Genomic DNA, 15,454 nt, shown 5'->3' with positions numbered 1-15,454 from the left:
TAATATCGGACTGCCGATATTATCGGTCGATAAATGCTTTAAAATGTAATATCGTAAATTATTGGTATCGGTTTCAAAAAGTAAAATGTATGACTTTTTAAAACGCCACTGTACGGAGCGGTACACGGACGTAGGGAGAAGTACAGAGCGCCAATAAACCTTAAAGGCACTGCCTTTGCGTGGCGGCCCAATCACATAATATCTACGGCTTTTCACACACACACAAGTGAATGCAAGCATACTTGGTCAACAGCCATACAGGTCACACTGAGGGTAACCGTATAAACAAACAACTTTAACACTGTTACAAATATGTGCCACACTGTGAACCCACACCAAACAGAAATGACAAACACATTTCGGGAGAAAATCCGCACCGTAACACAACATAAACACAACAGAACAAATACCCAGAACTCCTTGCAGCACTAACTCTTTCGGGACGCTACAATATACACCCCCAACCCCTACTCCTCCCCCCCATTTTTTTCCATAACTTTAGTAGATTTATTTTGGAAAACCTTGTTACATTGTTTGATGCATCCAGCGGGGCATCACAACAAAATTAGGCATAATAATGTGTTAATTCCACGACTGTATATATCGGTATCGGTTGATATCGGAATCGGTAAATAAGAGTTGGACAATATCGGAATATCGGATATCTGCAAAAAAGCCATTATCGGACATCTCTAGTCAAAACGTGCATCAAATTAAATTCAAGTTTGACTAAAAAAGTATAAAAGTTGTTCCACACAAATTAAGTGTGGAAAAAATTAATAACGAAACTATATAAATTGTTGCACATAAATAAAACGTGTGAAAATAAATTGTAATGGGGTGGGGGGGGCCTCAGAATAAAAATCTGTTTAGGGCCCTGATTTAACCTGCTTTACTACTCACTGCAGCCAATTATTTCCTTTAACAATTAAAGCATGTGACAACAAAAAAAAAAACTGACTGTGTAAAAAAAATCTGATGATTAGCATTGAAAAACATGTCACGATACAGGAAGTCAGTGTTCTGCCTACCAGACCACAAATGGGAACTGAATTGAACCACTGGAATAAATGACCTTGTTGCATAGCATGCCAATACAGTGAGATGCACCTGTATTTTGGAGTGAACCTGTATCAAAGGTCGGGCAGCCTCTTGGAACACATTCTGTATTACATTAAGTGTCCTACAAAAGGTTCACAACCCTGTCTGGGTGCCAATGTTATATTTAACCAACCAACACTTTAGGGACCTTCTTTGTTTTTGCTGAAAGATCCGATCCAGCTGAAAGAGCCTCAGACACATTCAGAGATGTTCTCCAAATGGAAAATGCATGGCCTGCCTGCACAATCTGAAATGTTCTGGTTATGCTTGAATTGGGCCAAAGCCAGCTCGAGAGTGAGAGAGCAGCGGTGGTAAAAAGGCATCCTGCCATCCAGTGAGGAAGTTCTTAACATGTGTTTGCATCATAAATTAAACAGGATGTGCTATGCATGCATCACAATCACCACTAATTTTTCTATCGTGTTGGTCTATGCCAGTAAATACACTACAGCAAACGTATTTTTAATAACAGCTAATTGTTTTTTTGTTAATTTCTAGTATCACTTGTCTCTTTTTTCCCTTCACAAACAAACTGGTTAATTTGTGTTATATAACTGGCTGCCTGGCCACAGACCGTTTTTTTTTTTTTTTTTGCTCCCTGAGCTGCAGAAAGTGGAAATATGTGACAGTTTGAGCTACAAGAAGGTGTGCAGAAGTGTGCTTTCCTTAAATAGGTCACACAATAAGTACATGAATATCTGTCTGCATCTGCTGAGGTGAATCCAAGGTTGAGTTGTGAGATTGTTTTAAAGATCAATGCTCACACATGTGAGTGCAAATACAGAGATAAAGAGGGAGAGAGGGAAAAAAATGCCAATATTTTATAAATTGTCATATTACTGTACTTTCCGGGCTGTAGAGTGCACCGTTATTCAAGCCGCACCCAGCAAATGTTAGAAAAATTATAAATATATTCACATACACTACCGTTCAAAAGTTTGGGGTCACCTAAACAATTTTGTGGAATAGCCTTCATTTCTAAGAACAAGAATAGACTGTCGAGTTTCAGATGAAAGTTCTCTTTTTCTGGCCATTTTGAGCGTTTAATTGACCCCACAAATGTGATGCTCCAGAAACTCAATCTGCTCAAAGGAAGGTCAGATTTGTAGCTTCTGTAACAAGCTAAACTGTTTTCAGATGTGTGAACATGATTGCACAAGGGTTTTCTAATCATCAATTAGCCTTCTGAGCCAATGAGCAAACACATTGTACCATTAGAACACTGGAGTGATAGTTGCTGGAAATGGGCCTCTATACACCTATGTAGATATTGCACCAAAAACCAGACATTTGCAGCTAGAATAGTCATTTACCACATTAGCAATGTATAGAGTGTATTTCTTTAAAGTTAAGACTAGTTTAAAGTTATCTTTATTGAAAAGTACAGTGCTTTTCCTTCAAAAATAAGGACATTCAATGTGACCCCAAACTTTTGAACGGTAGTGTATATTAGCCACACTAGACTATAATCCATGGATATATACCAGTATGAAATATTTTGTAAATGTTTATGTACATAACTTAATTGTTTTCAAACGGTGTCTGTAACATGGGAGTAAAACGGCTGATCAAACAAAACAGGGGATCGAACCTTCGTATTGTGCGGCACATGCACTAACCCTTGTTCTACCCCAATTGTAATTTAGTTATATTACGTATTTAAAAATACAGAAATTGCCAGGTCGGATACATTGTGGTTGTCTATGACCTACAACATTTTTTGCAGGGTCAGAAATTTGGGAATGTCATTGCATAATGCAGGTGTACCTAATAAAATGTCTGACGAGCCTCCATTAAAATGGAGCTTCAACTATATTTCTGAAGAAAATAAATAAAACAGTAGCTATTAAAACACACTGCATTTGCTTTCCCATAAAAAGCCTTTTGAAACCGTGCATTATTAACGTCCACATTTACAAGCTGGCGTCCTTCTCCGCCTTTGTTGAGCAACATTGCACGGTGGCAAATCATGTCACGATGCACACACAAATAAATAAGCATTCCAAACTCTACTGTAACATAATAAACGGTAACTTTCGCACCTCGGCTTTGTCCCTAAAGCATCTGGAGTCAATATTTCACATATTCAGTGCATTCAAAACGGCATCTTCCTTCCATGTGCTCACAATTCACATTCACCTCAGTTCCGTACCTCCCCTCCGGCGTGGTCTGACTCGGAGGTTAAACACATTAGCATCTAAATACACGATGTACTGGGGATGTTGCCGAAATGAGAAGGATTTAGAGGCCAACAAGTATGATTGTAAATCCCGGACATAGACTGCTGACTTCAGCTCGGTCCATAGCAGTCAATTAAGCGGCGGTAATTATTGAGAGCAGATGGGCGACTATAACTCCCTGATGCATGACTTCACTTATTCCCCTTAGACTTCACTAATCACTGAGACTCATCCCACTGTGCCTCCACACTGGTCCCTTCATTAGGTACAAATCCGGTACGCCGCATGTTTTGCCCACGACTTCATCAATATTCTTCCAACATTTCTAGTCCCGCTGCACCCGCGGAGCATTGACCCACATGGGAAGAGTTGGAGATGAAGGCGGTGCCAGGCTACTCGCGGCGTTTGCGTTGCAAACATGCCGAGCCGTGCGCCAATGGTTGGGACTATTTAATAAGGAGCATGCACACATGCGATTGCGGCGAGGATTGTTTTTTAATTATTTATTTTTTTAAGCAGAGTCAGCAACATTACTACACATGCTCTCCCTGCTTAATCAAGCAGATGACGGCAAATTTGTTTCAAAAGGACTTGGTGCGAGGATAAAGCCGTGACTGTAATACATTACTATTTTAGTTCCAGCTTTATTGTCCGGTAAAATCACATAAATATTGTATTTTTCTATTCCTCGTGTAGTGTTTTTACTCAAGTGCTCCCATGTGTCCATTGCTTACAGCAGGGTTTCTTAGCCATCGGCCCGGGGACTATTTTTGGTCAAAATAATATCTGTTTCTCAGCTGTGGTCCATATGGGCCGCAGCGGTACTCAATAATACACGTTTTCACCACTTGTGGCAGTAATGACAATATCAACCAAACAGAAGAAGACTGGAGCTAAAGTCATACAGAGAAGCGCAAATAATCTGACCAAAGTGGTGAAGCAGTACTTTTATTTGGGCTTAAATTTGATAGTTTAGTTAAGAAACAGTCATTATTAATCTGGTTTATTTAATTTAGCGCAACATAATTGTTTATAAATATATTTTTGGTGGGTTATTTGAGTCCCTTCTTTTGCAGTATATTTAGTACCGTATTTTCCGCACTATAGGGCGCACCTAAAAACCTCCAATTTTTTTAAAAGCTGACAGTGCGCCTTGTAATCCGGTGCACCTTATATATGGACCAATATTGAGCCACAACAGGTCTCGCAACTACGGGATGCATAACGTAACCCCAGCCTCTACTGTAGCGTCTATTCTATGCGCCTTATAATGCGGTGCGCCTTATATATGAACACTTACACTACCGTTCAAAAGTTTGGGGTCACCCAAACAATTTTGTGGAATAGCCTTCATTTCTAATAACAAGAATAGACTGTCGAGTTTCAGATGAAAGTTCTCTATTTCTGGCCATTTTGAGCGTTTAATTGACCCCACAAATGTGATGCTCCAGAAACTCAATCTGCTCAAAGGAAGGTCAGTTTTGTAGCTTCTGTAACGAGCTAAACTGTTTTCAGATGTGTGAACATGATTGCACAAGGGTTTTCTAATCATCAATTAGCCTTCTGAGCCAATGAGCAAACACATTGTACCATTAGAACACTGGAGTGATAGTTGCTGGAAATGGGCCTCTATACACCTATGTAGATATTGCACCAAAAACCAGACATTTGCAGCTAGAATAGTCATTTACCACATTAGCAATGTATAGAGTGTATTTATTTAAAGTTAAGACTAGTTTAAAGTTATCTTCATTGAAAAGTACAGTGCTTTTCCTTAAAAAATAAGGACATTTCAATGTGACCCCAAACTTTTGAACGGTAGTGTATATATGAACACAGTTTTAAAATAGGCCATTCATTGAAGGTGCACCTTATAATCCGGTGCGCCTTATAGTGCGGAAACTACGGTACTTATTTTTCTAATCAGCCTTTGTTAAATAAAAAATAATCTTTGATTAACAAATGGTTTCATATCATTTGAAAAGGTTGTAAACTGTAAGTAGGTTAGATATAATTATTGAATTGAAATATGATTAAAATCTATAATACGACTACTAATTCAGTGTTAATATTTGGAAAAGTCTGGTTCCAAGGTCAAAAAAGTGGGCTGTACGTTTGACACCTTTGACAGACAATATCAACCAAACAGAAGAAGACTGGAGCTAAAGTCATACAGAGAAGCGCAAAATATATGACTAAAGTGTTGAAGCAGTATTTAATTTGCACTTAAATTTGATAGTTTAGTTAAGAAACAATCATTATTCATCTGGTTGATTTAATTTAGCGCAACATAATTGTATATAAATATATTTTTTGTGAGTTATTTGAGTCCCTTCTTATGCAGTATATTTAGTTAGTACTTGTTTTTCTAATCAGCCTGTGTTAAATAAAACAAAAATATGTTATTGATTTACACATGGTTTCATATCATTTGACAAGGTTGTAAACTGTAAGTAGGTTAGCTATAGTTATTGATTTTAAATACGATTACAATCCATAGTACGATTACTAAGTCAGTGTTAATATTTGGAAAAGTCTGGTTCCAAGGTCAAAAAAGCGGGCCGTACGTTTGACACCTTTGAACGAGGCTGGTTTTGGGGCCACATTTCCAGAAAGCTAAGGACCGGGGGGCCGGTTGTATGTTCCAGATAACCAGTGTCCTCTACAGTGGACTTTTGGTTTTGCTCTATTTATTTTGTCAGAGTTACAGGAGCGGTCTGCTGTTTTAAGGACATTCTGCAAAAAAGCTAATCAAAGATCATCTCTCTGACAGCACTCTAGTGTTTTTTAAGAATCTGCTGCCAAAAATAACTGAACTCGTCGGCCACCAGTTGAATAGCTCAAATGGAACTTTGAGAAACACTACTATTATAACTAACGACTACTGACTGCATCTGAAGTAAAGAAGAAACAGGAACATCTTAGTTACAGTAGGAAGGGGATTCAAACGACCCAATTTTGATTCTCTGACACATGAAATGTGAAAAATGTGAGGTGTGCACTATCCACTTTAGCCACTAGAAGGCAGTAGAGTGTTAAATATCTTAAAATGTGTTTTGTGGCAATTCCAACTTTGACCACATCATCAATTGCGATGTAGAGTAGTGCTTTCCATCATTTTCAGTAGACTGCATTGCAAAATGATTAACCCCCACCTTCCTCTGACACAAGATCCACCCAAGCATGGGGCCATATGAATCTCTTCCCTACTGTAGTAAAAAAAATAGTTTGGAATTGTCTGCCAAGGAGAAGAGGATTGGTAACTTAGAGGACCGTAAAATAACAGGGTTGTCAGTGAAGTTGCTTACTGAAGTTTGAGTCCTTTGACTTGAATGGTGCTTTCCATCATTTTCAGTAGACTGCATTGCAAAAGGATTAACCCGCCCCCCTCTTCCTCTCACGCGAGATCCACCCAGAAATGGGGCTTTATGAATCTCTTCCCTACTGTACATAAACCGCATTATGAAAAAAAAGTGTAACTGCCAAAAAAGAGAAGACCTAAAGAGGTGCCTTGAGGAACACTTTAGTTATGTAAATCACAAGTTTGGACCCCAGTGTTCTATGTTTGCTAGCAAGATTAAAATTTAAAAGTGGGAATCTGTTAATATGTTCACAGTGGTACAAATTCCTCTATAGAACAGGCATACTCTAATGTTTTTAGGAATTTCCTGCAAGAATGTTTGTCTCCCAAGTTTTGAACTGAACTCATGGGCCGGTATGATGTCATTCCTGGGTCGTATCTCAAGTTTTATCTCAGGAGACAACACACTAAGGGTGTGGGAAAAAATCGATTCGAATTCGAATCGCTATTCTCACGTTGTGCGATTCAGAATCGATTCTCATTTTGAAAAAATCGATTTATTTTTATTTTTATTATTATTATTATTTTTTTTTTTATTTTTTTATTTTTTTTTAATTAATCAATCCAACAAAACAATACACAGCAATACCATAACAATGCAATCCAATTCCAAAACCAAACCCGACCCAGCAACTCTCAGAACTGCAATAAACAGAGCAATTGAGAGGAGACACAAACACGACGCAGAACAAACCAAAAGTAGTGAAACAAAAATTAATATTATCAACAACAGTATCAATATTAGTTACAATTTCAACATAGCAGTGATTAAAAATCCCTCATTGACATTATCATTAGACATTTATAAAAATAATAAATAAAGAACAATAGTGTCACAGTGGCTTACACTTGCATCGCATCTCATAAGCTTGACAACACACTGTGTCCAATATTTTCACAAGGATAAAATAAGTCATATTGTTGGTTCATTTAATAGTTAAAAGAAATTTACATTATTGCAATCAGTTGATAAAACATTGTCCTTTACAATTATAAAAGCTTTTTACAAAAATCTATTACTCTGCTTGCATGTCAGCAGACTGGGGTAGATCCTGCTGAAATCCTATGTATTGAATGAATAGAGAATCCTTTTGAATTGGGAAAAAATCGTTTTTGAATCGAGAATCGTGTTGAATTGAAAAAGAAAATGATTTTGAATCGAATCGTGACCCCAAGAATCGATATTTAATCGAATCGTGGGACACCCAAAGATTCACAGCCCTACAACACACACATCGATAAATTAGAGTATGGGTCACTATTTGAGGATGTATGCTCAAAAAATCAAGAGTGTGGTCAGAAATCAAGTCAAGCAACAACGTGTAGTTCTTTGGTCCAGCGCCTCGTGATCACCAAACACCCCGTGGCTACCAGTCGGCGTGGTCCTACTGAAGTCAGCCAGCCGGGCGACAGTGCGGGGCTCTTATTGTTAGGACGGCGAGCCACAAGCAGATGGTCTGCAAACAGCTCCACCAAGCACTCTCATGTCTGAGTCTGATCCTACTTGAGAACAGCTGTCTGCAGTGACCTGGAGAGGCTGCAAACCAAGCTGTAAGGACAACAATCCATGTTGGCGCCACATACAGCAAAAAAAAAAAAAAAAGAGAGTGATGTTGGCGGATTGTTCCCACAACACCATCTGCTATTCACTTTCTTGGTATACCTTTAAAACTGTATAGACCTCCTTCCATCCGTCCCTGTGACCCCACTGCTCCAGCTCGTCTTCTTTTGATGATCGTGAAGAATCAACACTCTAGATTATTGATGCGCTGTCGCACGACGCCTCCACAGTGCCTCGCCCGCTCCGCAACTCATGCATTCATACATTAATGCGGAAAAAAGACTTTTTATTAAGCCGATGTCTGTCAAGTATTAAAGGTCAAAGGTTCAAGAAAAAAAAAAATCCTTCTACACTGTTGACAACTGTGTCTCTCAAAATGTTATTCCGTACATCAGTACACCACGCACATTGCAGCAAGCATGTTATTATTCTCAAGGGATAATATTTGCAAAAGTAAACTTGGAAGTACTCTGGAGCAATGTTTCTTAACAGTCAACTAGTGGGCCGTCGAAAAATATCTGTTTCTCAGCTGTGGTTCGTATGGGCCGCAGCGCTACTTAGTTGTGACTAGTGTTGTCCCGATACCAATATTTTGGTACCGGTACCAAAATTATTTTGATACTTTTCGGTACTTTTCGGTACTTTGCTAAATAAAACAAAAAATTGCATTATTGGATTTATTTTAACAAAACATCTTACGGTACATTAAACATGTTTCTTATTGCAAGTTTGTTCTTAAATAAAATAGTGACAAGACAACTTGTCTTTTATTAGTAAGTAAGGAAACAAAGACTCCTAATTTAGCTGATGACGTATGCAGTCATACCAAAGACTATAAAAATGGGACCCATTACCTCCCGGCTTGGCACTCAGCATCAAGGGTTGGAATTGGGGGTTAAATCACCAAAATGATTGCCGAGCGTGGCCACCGCTGCTGCTCACTGCTCCTCACACCTCCCAGGGGGTGGAACAAGGGAATGGGTCAAATGCACAGAGTAATTTCACCACACCTAGTGTGTGTGACTATCAGTAGTACTTGAACTTTTTTTTAACAGTAACATATTGTGTCATTTTCCATTCTATTATTTTGTCAAAATTATTAAGGACAAGTGGTAGAAAATGAATTATTAATTTACTTGTTCATTTACTGTTAATATCTGCTTACTTTCTCTTTTAATATGTTCCATCTACACTTCTGTTAAAATGTAATAATTGTTATTCTGTTGTTTGGATGCTTTACATTAGTTTTGGATGATACCACAAATTTAGGTATCAATCCGATACCAAGTCGTTACAGGATCATACATTGGTCATATTCCAAGTCCTCATGTGTCCAGGGACATATTTCTTGAGTTCATAAACATCCATCCATCCATTTTCTACCGCCTGTCTTTTTCTGGGTTGCGGGGGGTGCCTATCTCAGCTGCATTCGGGCATAATATACTTTTTTTTTAAACGAAATAAGATGTTATGGGGGGGCGGTACTTTTCAGAGGCGGTATAGTACCGAATATGATTCATTAGTATCGCGGTACTATACTAACACCGGTATACCGTACAACCCTAGTTGTGATATACTTTTCCACCACTTGTGGCAGTAATGACAATATCAAACAAACAGAAGAAGTCGAGAGCTAAAGTCATGGAGAAGTTCACTTTATGTCACATGCAGCAAAGGTATCGAATTAAGGCACTAGTGTTGTCCCGATACCAATGTTTTGGTACCGGTACCAAAATTATTTTGATACTTTTTGGTACTTTTCTAAATAAAGAGGACCACAAAAAAATGCATTATTGGCTTTATTTTAACAAAAAATCTTAGGGTACATTAAACATGTTTCTTATTGCAATTTAGTCCTTGAATAAAATAGTGAACATTCTAGACAACGTGTCTTTTATTGGTAAGTAAACAAACAAAGACTCCTAATTAGTCTGCTGACATATGCAGTAACATATTGTCATTTTTCATTCACTATTTTGTCAACATTATTAAGGACAAGTGGTAGAAAATTAATTATTAATCTACTTGTTCATTTACTGTTAATATCTGCTTACTTTCTCTTTTAACATGTTCTATCTACACTTCTGTTAAAATGTAATCATCACTTATTATTTTGTTGTTTGGATACTTTACATTACTTTTGGATGATAACACACATTTGGTTATCAATCCGATACCAAGTCGTTACAGGATCATACATTGGTCATATGCAAAGCCCTCATGTGTCTAGGGACATATTTATTGAGTTTATAAACATAATATACATTAAAAAAAAACAAAGAAGATGTTGTGATGCCAAAAAATATCGACGTAATCATAGCAGTATTGACTAGATACGCTACTGTACTTGGTATCATTACAGTGGATGTTAGGTGTAGATCTACCAATGGTGTTGGTTTACATTTTGGTACTTTTCAGAGGCGGTATAGTACCAAATATGATTAATTTGTATTGCGGTACTATACCAATACCGGTTTACTGTACAACCCTAGTTGTGATACACTTTTCCACCACTTGTGGCAGTAATGACAATAACAAACGGAAGAAGTCGAGAGTTAAAGTCATGGAGAAGTTCACTTTATGTCACATGCAGCAAAGGGATGGAAATAAGGCACTGTTTGACTTGATGTGAACCAGTACCCTGTGGTTGCGACAAACCTTTATCGGTACCTTTAGAACTGATCCCTACTGGTGGATGTTATGAAACCTTCCTTCCTTCTCCTTCTAGTTCACTCCATCACCTTCAGCTTCCTTAGCAATACACTTGATCACGTCGGAGGTGTCTTGGTGCTCATCATCATGTTGAAAAACTGCAATGCGGACCAGTTTACCATGCTCCAATTCATGTAAAACCGCCAGCAGCACAATGTTAGATCTATCCTGTTATACAAGATGCACACTGGCTACTCTCAAGTAAAGTTTTATTGATATAGTGTCGACTGCAGGTTCAACGTGCGGCAATAGAGGAACTTCAAAACAGTAATTATGGCATCACCTCTTCTTGATAGGTCTTTTTATGGGTCAGTTAGTGTGCTTCAGTCATTTGAAGGGAAGATTAATTATTGCCTGGATTGATGGTAATGTGCATTTATGTCCTCAGAAGTCTCTTGGCAGCTGGACCAGGAGGGGAAAAAAAGGCTTGGCATGACTGAAAAGTACCGCGCTTTGTGACAATGTGTTGTGAATTGGCTTTAATATCAGTGTGTCTGTTAGCAAAAAAAAAGAAGAAGAAGAAAAAAAAAAAAAGAGCCTTGCCATTCCCAACACCTCCCCTGCTCTTTAATGTCTGCCTTGCTGCTCTTCAGCTTCTGGCTGGATTTTTTTTATTTATTTTCTTTATGACAGTCCTCTCCAGCACCGCATCTGTCATTTTTCGCCTTTCGAGAGTCCCTCTGCCCACATTTTTATCCACGCAATTAACCACTTGCATGGCTAAAAACACCCAAAGGGGCGACTGACATTGCAGCGCCGAGCGCAGATTGCTTTGACACACACACCCACTTGGCCCTGTAATAGGTGCCTGTAGTCATTGGAAATGGACTAACGGAGAGAGAAAACACACACATACACTTAGCTGATCGTTAGCAAAAGGAACATAATTGTTTATTGTGGTTTACAGGGTAAATGGTGCTTTTATTTCTGACCTGGCACTGTCGAGGTGGAATCAATGCTGGGAGCAACTTTTTACCATCCATTTTCTGACCTTTTTTTTTTTTTTAGTAGGAGTTTAGTGTGAATGAACTGAGTTTTTTCTTCATTTCTCACTATGTCCAAATGGAATGAAAACATTTGTTTTCATGTTGAGGAAGACATTGTTTATTATTGTTATTCTTTTAAATAGTCTAATTCATTATATCATAAGCCAGGGGTGACAAACGTATGGCCCGAGGGCGGGATCAGGCCCGCGAACAGGTTTTATCCGGCCCGCGGGATGAGTTTGCTAAGTATAAAAATTAACCTGAAATTTTTTAATGAAAGAAACAGCTGTTCCGAATGTCGCAATAGCAATTCTTTGTATCTTTGTAGATGATGCTACATATGTACAAAATAAACCACATGATGTTAGTACAACAGTCAAGGTAAATGATCAAACTACATAGACAACATACTGTATTTTGATTTTGATAAAAAAAAAATTTGATAGATTGAAAATTAACACCAATGAGTTGACTGATGAACATTATCACATAATTTATTCATAAAATATAAATAACGACAAATAAAGTATATATACTATTAACCGCAACAGGTAATTGTAAAAAAAAATAATAATTTCAGAATGTGCTTGTTCTATTTTTAAACAAAACAATCTGAAGTTGTCTTTATTTTTAAGTTATCGTGCCGTGATTTTAGTAGGTTTTTCTCCATGTGGCCCCCGATCTAAAATGAGTTTGACACCCATGTCATAAGCAATTAAAGGACGCCTCATGCAATATGTTGTGGCTCCCGATAACTAGGGCTGAACTATTTTTGGAAAATACTCTAATTGTGATTATTTTAATTGTCTAATTGTCATGTATTTTTCAAGAAAACACAAGCAATACATTATTTGTATTATAATGTGCAACACAAGCAATAAATCATTTGTATTGTAACATACAATATCATATTTATGATACATAATACATATTTATTATACATAATTATAAACTTGCAGTCTTGTCAGCACATCGCTTTTATTGTGAAGGCCGGAAGTGTGTTTGTGCAATGTTGCCAATCTTGCTAATTATAGCCATAGGCCCATAGGGACTTTGTCCCCCCCTCAAAAGCGCCTTGCGACAAATCTAGTGACTTTTTTGGATGTATTAGAGATTTTGAAGCATGTATCACTCTGCAGTTAATGTCCTCAATGTAGGCCTTCACAACGTTAGCGATCATCTTTATTGGACCATCGCTTAACTTAACATACCTTTTGGTGGCGGTGTCAAGTTAGCTGGTAATCAATGCTGCATGCTTGCTACTGTAGCTGCAGTCAGAGCACTAATGTGTGCACACGGCATGGCGGGCTAGTTGCCACAGCTTTTATTTGTTAATGGAATGGTTCATCGCCCCTTCAATTGCAACTATAACACATTGACACAAAATTAATTTCTTCTTTTCACAATTGGATTGACACAGTCAGGTAATTAACCGCACAAAACAACACAATGTTGACTTCTCTCATTTTATCACATTGCGATTAAATTGCAAAAGCAATTGTTAAGCCCTGCCCATAACTCTTAGTTTCACTTAAAAAAAAAATGTTTTAATGTATCTTAATTGCCCTGCAATTAGGATGGCGACTTGTCCAGGGTGTGCCCCGCCTTCCACCCAAGTGCAGTGGGATAGGAAGCAGAAAGTGGCAAGCAGTAAAAAAAAAATGGATGGATGGTTATTTTTTAATCACTATGAAAAATATGCCCCAAAACAATGCCGCTTAATTCCCCTCATGGAAACAAAACAATGTATCTACATCAAGCTATCTACTGTATCTGTACTACAGGTGTCAGATGCAAGCAACCCTGGGAAAGCCTGGAAATAATATTCATTAAAAAATACTTCTTTTTTTTTTTTTAAATGTATTAATTTTAGCCATGTCGACAAAAAAATAAAAATAATATACTGGGGATAGGTTGATTGGCAACACTAAATTGGCCCTAGTGTGTGAATGTGAGTGTGGATGTTGTCCGTCTATCTGTGTTGGCCCTGCGATGAGGTGGCGACTTGTCCAGGGTATACCCCGCCTTCCGCCCGATTGTAGCTGAGATAGGCTCCAGCGCCCCCCATGACCCCGAAGGGAATAAGCGGTAGAAAATGGATGGATGGATGGATATATATATATATATATATATATATATATATATATATATATATATATATATATATATATATATATATATATATATATATATATATATATATATATATATATATATATACAGTATATATATATATATATATATATATATATATATATATATATATATATATATATCCACTGCATGATGGATTTCAACCCTTAATATCTTTAATTAATATATGATCTAAGAACCCAGTAAGACTTCCGAAATAAGTTATTAATATAGAAAGTAAAATACAACAGTTTACATAAGTAAAAATTAATATATTGAATAATTTGTAGAAAAAATATATTTTAAAAATTAGTATCCTAAAAATATACTTTAATTAGTTTTGAATTTGTAAAAAAAAAAAGTGAAAATATATCCATCCATCCATCCATTTTCTACCGCGGGGGGCGCTGGAGCCTATCTCAGCTACAATCGGGCGGAAGGCGGGGTACACCCTGGACAAGTCGCCACCTCATCGCAGGTGAAAATATATATCTAAACTAATTTATTTGTATAAATATATTTAAAAAAATATATATTTGTATACAATTATTTAATTATGTTCGAATTTGAATAGGTTGTTTTAGGATGTTAAGTTATTACAATTGACATTAAAATGATGCAATAAAAACACTTTATTTTTTTTCAATAAACTCATTTGTTGAAAAAACTTTTTTTTTAACATTTATTTAGTTTTTCTTTTTATTAGTAAGATTTTCTTTAGCATGTCCCTTTTTGCTTGTTTGCAGTTATTTTGTGCTTCCCTGCCGTAGAACAAGCAGTGGCGTTCATGTCTCTATGAAACTAACTGTTTGAATGTTACACATTTTTTGTAACATTTGAATGTTTAGCATGTTTTTATGGTACCATATCCTACTAAATTCTCACAAGAGCGCATTTGGCTGGACCACTTCCTTCTCTTGAGGTTTGGGGCAGCTGAGCGAGTGCCAAACATCTGCACAGCCGCGGGGCAAAAAAAAAAAAATCAGTTTTTCCTGCACATTATAACCACCCCCACTTGCAACCACACACACAAACACACACACGCACACACACACACAGTCCTGTTTGGCTGCACAACAGCAATGTTTGTCTGTTGTTGGACAGCTCTTCATCCCAATCCAAGTACAGTCCCTTGTTATTATATTAGAAGTGTTGAACACAGAGAGCAAAAGACAGTGCACATTTGAAACAGATGGCAGCACAAGCATCAACACCGAAACCAGCTCTTTGCTCAAATGACTAATCCACCGTTCTTGATGCTGTAACACAACACCACAACAACCACAGATGGCAAAAGGTAATGTGCTATTATGCTGAGGCTGTGGCGAGCAAATATTTGCCTCTGCACCTATATCTGTGCAGTAATTGTATTTCTTTAAATAAGTCATGCAATAAAGTATAGTAGGTAAGACACCATTTT

General features: G+C 37.4%; 1 protein-coding gene and 1 long non-coding RNA gene across 2 annotated transcripts in view; one reads left to right on the top strand and one right to left on the bottom strand.

Annotated features, from left to right (window-relative positions):
* LOC133658445 (uncharacterized) overlaps positions 1–15,454 on the bottom strand; it is a 383,871-nt gene that overhangs the window by 33,818 nt on the left and 334,599 nt on the right. The window lies entirely within an intron of this gene.
* The window catches only part of kirrel3b (kirre like nephrin family adhesion molecule 3b), a 439,076-nt gene that overhangs the window by 354,390 nt on the left and 69,232 nt on the right, over positions 1–15,454 (top strand).

The sequence above is a fragment of the Entelurus aequoreus genome, linkage group LG10 (genome assembly GCF_033978785.1).
Source record: "Entelurus aequoreus isolate RoL-2023_Sb linkage group LG10, RoL_Eaeq_v1.1, whole genome shotgun sequence".
In the NCBI taxonomy this organism is placed as follows: domain Eukaryota; kingdom Metazoa; phylum Chordata; class Actinopteri; order Syngnathiformes; family Syngnathidae; genus Entelurus; species Entelurus aequoreus.
Note: the sequence above shows the minus strand (reverse complement) of the source record. Positions and strands in the feature narration are given on the sequence as shown.